General features: G+C 41.9%; 1 protein-coding gene across 1 annotated transcript in view; it reads right to left on the bottom strand.

Moving 5' to 3' along the window:
- trim33l (tripartite motif containing 33, like) overlaps nucleotides 1-3,808 on the bottom strand; it is a 26,336-nt gene extending 22,528 nt beyond the window's left edge. Inside the window, exon 1 of the mRNA XM_061033905.1 lies at nucleotides 3,780-3,808. The gene's annotated coding sequence lies outside the window, so the exon portion shown is untranslated. The remainder of the gene's footprint in view (nucleotides 1-3,779) is intronic.
- Nucleotides 3,809-5,450: the final 1,642 nt, after the last annotated feature.

Genomic DNA, 5,450 nt, shown 5'->3' with positions numbered 1-5,450 from the left:
ATATAGTCATAACTCTTTTTTTTTTTTTTGCTTTTATATTTCCTGTTAAACTTACACGCACCCGCTGTGTCTATGCACCTGTGAGGTCAGGATAAGTGTGCCACACATTGAGCAAAACCACATACAAGCTCATAGGCGTATAGCGTTTCTGCGTATCTACACTCTTGGGTTTAGACTTTGGTCTTTGTGTTTTGCTTTTCTTTTTACATTTTTATATTTTTACTTTTACTCCTTTGTATTTGCATTTGGAATATCATTTGAAGTTTTTTAAATACATTTTTGGAAACTTTTTGAAACCATTTCTCTGACTGAAATTATTCACACCACAAAGACCGGAGTCTCCCTTAAGGACCCCATGAACCTCGGAAGGTAAGCTTGAGCAGTCACACCACGGCACACTTCTACTGACTTTTACTACACACCTCATACACACCTAACATCCTAACGGGGAGAGGTTACAGCTATTCCCTCTCCGGGGGGTAATCTAGAGTCTTATACCAGGGGTTATTCTTGAATCTAATTATTCTAGAAATGAATGTTAGGCAGATAATCCTAGGGCTGTGATTATAACTTGTTCATCCGTCCTCCAAAGTGTGGTGGAATTTCTGTAGTTATTTAGATTCTAATGTACAGATGTCATTGTGTTTATTCACTGTTCTCTAATGTCAGTCAGACCTGACAGAGTTCAGTTGTTATTAAAACACCAAGTACAGCTTGGAGAGTGTCAACTGTTCTTCCTGATATCTGCTGGATGTTTGGTAGACTTATTGTCTGCTTCAGTGTTATAGACGTCACAGTTTAGTCTAGGTGGGTCAATGTGACCCTGATAATGATAATATCTTTTAGGATATATGCCATGCCTTTCGAGAAGTTCTGCAGATGTGATTGAGCAACACACGAGTACAGAAGTGTGATGTTGAATCATGTCTCCTCAGGAGTATTCATCTGATGTTTAAACTTTCATCAACGTAAGCCATCTGAGTCAACTGAGTCTTATTGTGTGGAGTCAAGTCTTAGTCATTTCTTCAACAATACTGACCAACAGAAAACAGAATGCAGACGTTTAATTACGTACACGGAGATCGTAGAGGTCGCGGGCAGACACTTTAGACAGTCACTGTATATAAATGTCATTCTCTTTCTATTGGATGAAATTGAAAATCTCCGGAGTATATTCGGCCGCGTTCAGACATCAGCTCACTCAGATATTCTGTGGATAATATAATAGGGGTCTGGCCGGAGAAACTCCGGGTAAAGTTTAAAATTTAAATACAGAATTTCACAGAACCACATCTGTTTCCTTTTTGGGACCCAGAACAGTAGCCCTCCATACAACTTCCATATTTGGTAATCCTCCAACACAGGGCCCCAATGCATACATTCCACTTTGGGGGGCCCTATACCGGTCTCAGATACAAACACTTTCCAGATGTTGTCTCACACATTGTAAGAAGGAGCAGCACTGACTTTTGTCCCATATATCAGACACCTCAGCTGTCTGGGAGAGTGCTGTCCTAAGTCCCAAAAACAGGAAATGAAGTCCTTATGATGCTCTGTGAAATTCTGTATAAATATCGCTCCCCTACTATGAGAGAGAGAGAGAGAGAGAGAGAGAGAGAGAGAGATCGCTATTGGCTTCACGTCTCTGTGGGATACAGTAAGAACAGTCCAGCTTACCTGGTTTACAACCCAGAAATGGAAAAGGTACAGAAACACAGAACAGTGTTGAACAACAGACACAAACAAACAAATGTGACTCAGAAATACAGACATATGAACACAGAAAGTCTGACAGTGAAAACAATGTTGATGTGCCCCAGGACGAAGATAGCACAGAAAATCAGGTATTACATGAAAATAAGGAGCATGCAGAAACAGATGATACAGAAGTATCAGAACTTAAAGAGAATACAGATGAGGAGGAAAAACAAAGGCTATCCAAGGAGAGAAGATGACACTTCAAACTGTAAAGATGATGATTATTGTTACAGGGCAGTATGTGGAGTTCCACAAACTTATAGTGAAGCCCTGAAGTCACCAGAGGCGCTTCGATGGAAGCACGCCATGACAGAAGAGATCAACTCACTTAAAGAAAACGACACATTTGAACTGACATCATTACCTAAAGGTAGAAATACAGTAGGAGGAAAATGGGTATGCCCTCAAAGAACATGCAGAGAATGGAAAAATATTTAAAGCTAGATATGTAGAGAAAGGATACAGTCAGACAGAAGGAATAGACTATCATGAAACAGCAAACATTACAGCAGTTCGAGCGCTGATACAGATAGTGGTTCAAAATGACCTCATCATACATCAGATGGATGTTAAGACGGCATATTTGCATGCCCCAATACAGGAAGAACTCTTCTTGGAACAACCAGAAGGTTTCAGAGTAACATCAGGGACTGAAGAAAAACTAGTATACAAACTAAAGAAATCTCTTTATGGCCTGAAACAATCTGGGAGAAATTGGTACTAAATGATTATCTAGAGCAAAATGGGTTTGTAAGAAATCCAAATGATCACTGTGTTTATAAACAACAGACAGAAGGTACAGGTACCATTCTTGTCATCATATGGGTGGATGACTTCATCATTGCAGCCAGTGATAATGATCTGTTGAACAGATTCAAAGATACTATGAAATCAAAATTCAACATGAAAGACTTGGGGGAAATATCATATTTCCTTGGCATACAGTTTGAGCAAAAGAAAGGAGAAATCAAAATGAACCAGAAACATTACATCGAAAAGATGCTAGAAAGGTTTGGAATGTCAGAATGTAAACCAAGGTATACACCAAGTGAACAAAAACAACTGGAAGATGTCAAAAATGAGATTGTTAATCCCAAAGAGTATGGTGAGATTGTGGGCAGTTTGATTTATGCCATGACATGCACCAGTTAGTAAACTATCTCAAACAAATCCAAAAGCAGAAGACTTGGTGGCTGCTGAGCATGTGTTCAGGTACCTCAAAGGCACAAATGACTATGAACTGTGTTTTAAGAAAAGCGAGGAAGATCTGAACCTGATTGCATTCAGTGACTCAGATTGGGCTTCGTCTGTGGAAGACAGACGGAGCACTACAGGTTATTGTTTCAGCCTAACAAAACAAGGAAATCAAAGAGACAGCCCACAGTGGCTCTGTTAGTGGTGTGCGATATAACCATCTTAGATCGTGAAGCATTTTAACGTGCTGACGATCTGACAAAGCAGAGAGATCGTAGAACCGGACTGTTTATTCTCTCATGCTGCAGTTTACGCTCCGACACAGACGCGTCTCCCTCTCCTTTGCTCCGCCGCGGTGAAAACAAAACTTAAAAGTAGTCCACAAAAACAACTCCATCCAGGTTACATGTAACTGTTCTGATATCACGGCGTGATCAACAGTTAACTTATCTTAACTTAAGATCAGAATGAAGAAAATCATGATATGATATTTTTCCCATATCGCCCTCCTCTAGGTGGAGTGGGGATTTATTTATACCAGAATCCCACTGTGACATCACAAGGAGAGCACATTAGAAACAGAGCTTCTGTGTTGTAAGACTTATGCAGACCACAAACAAAGGACTGGATGGTTTATTTCACATGTTGTGGGTCAGTAGACTCTCAGGTTACACAAATATATGTTCAGAAACACAAAGTGGATTCTTCATCATATGTCCCCTTTAAGGGTCTTCACAGCCCACTTGATTAACCTGCTCATCTGTCGGAGTGAACCACAGCCTGAGAGGTGATGCTAAGCTAAACTAGCTCTCGGTACAGTAACTCACCGTGTCATCAGTTATGTTCCTTCCGGTGACGTCATGACGCTCCGTTAAAGCGTCATTATTCCGGTGTTTGCTCGGTAGTTTCTTTACTGTCAGTGAAGTTAATGTTTGAACTCTTTCCACTGAGTTAAAGAGGAGACACTCTAACGGAGATTTCTTCTTCTTTGTCTCTATTTTCCTGCAGATTGTGGGCGGGAATTCTTCTTCTCTTACTTTGAGGTTAAAGCAGCTCATACGGGCATTACCGCCACCTGCTGGAATGAGATAGTAACAGTTCTTATCAAAGCTGTTTTCTTCTTCTTAGTTGAAGATTGACTCTGGTTATTTCTTATATTGTTTCTCTTAAATTGATGATAAAAGGATTAATTTCTGACACGCCATGCTTCTTCTTCTTCTTCTGAATATTCACAGCGTTATTTATTTGAATACGATCTTTCACCATCAAACAAAACAAACATGACTGAAACAAACATGAAACGTGCTGCAGTACATGAACCAAACAAAGTCAACAACTCACATTCAGAAGACGCTGCAAATCACCTGGCCTGTAGGGGGCGCTCTGTAGGACAGGTCATTATTGAAAGAGAGAGAGTGTTTAGATGGGTACCTTTTTATAAGAGCCAGACTTTGGAGGCCGGGGGGGTCAAGACGGGGAGGCCGGGGGGTCATGATGGGGAGGCTGGGGGGTCAGGATGGGGAGGCTGGGGGGTCAGGACGGGGAGGCTGGGGGGTCAGGATGGGGAGGCTGGGGGGTCAGGACGGGGAGGCTGGGGGGTCAGGACGGGGAGGCTGGGGGGTCAGGATGGGGAGGCTGGGGGGTCATGATGAAGACAAACATGTCATCAATTCTTTGTTTCTTTGTGTTGACTATCTCTCTCACAAACAGAATCTTTACGCTCAAAGATCCACGCTGCTCCGTTCTTATGACACAGCAGATAAATATCAGGAGAACAGAGTTCATCCTCCGTCTGAAATCAAAACCATTTCATTATTCATCGTGTCTGACGGCGTTTCCAGAGAGGATTTGTTTAGAGAACATGAGCTCCAGCCGAGTTTTCATAATGACCGTTTTAATCAAATCAACACCGAGCGGCTTCAAGTGCATGACAACAGCACGCCGATTATACAAAGTCAGGCAGAGACGAGTTTAAACAACAGAGCAAGAAAAACAGAATCAAATCCAGAATATCTATAAAATGACACGTTTGTGAGGATGTTTTCTCTTTGTCCACAGGGGGCGCCAAAATCAACATTTAATGAAAGTTCCTCACAAGCTTTTTAAAAATGGAAAAATAAAAGTGTTTTAAAAAGTTTTAAAATCTCTTCAGTGTTCTGGAAACGACACGGAGACAACAGTTGTCTCTCTGATAGTTTGATTCAGGCGTTCCCCGCTCTCTCCAGCATGAGAAGACAGAAAAAGAAGGACGGCCCCGAGCAGAGGACATGTCAGAATAAATAAAGAGACTGCTGCTCTCTGATTGGACAGACAGTCCCACCTCAGGTAAGCCCCCCCCCCCCCCCCCCCCCCCCCCCCACCTCACCCGGGATTTGTTTTGTTTTTTTCTCACATAATAAAAACGTTCAGTTTTGTTCTGACAGGATGATGATATCGATGTCTGCAGCGTGGCCGTCCTCCTGCGTCGCTCTTCTTACCTCGTTTACCTGAGACTCTGG

The sequence above is a fragment of the Labrus mixtus genome, unplaced genomic scaffold (genome assembly GCF_963584025.1).
Source record: "Labrus mixtus unplaced genomic scaffold, fLabMix1.1 SCAFFOLD_57, whole genome shotgun sequence".
NCBI lineage: Eukaryota > Metazoa > Chordata > Actinopteri > Labriformes > Labridae > Labrus > Labrus mixtus.
This window is presented reverse-complemented; position numbering and strand designations above follow the sequence as displayed.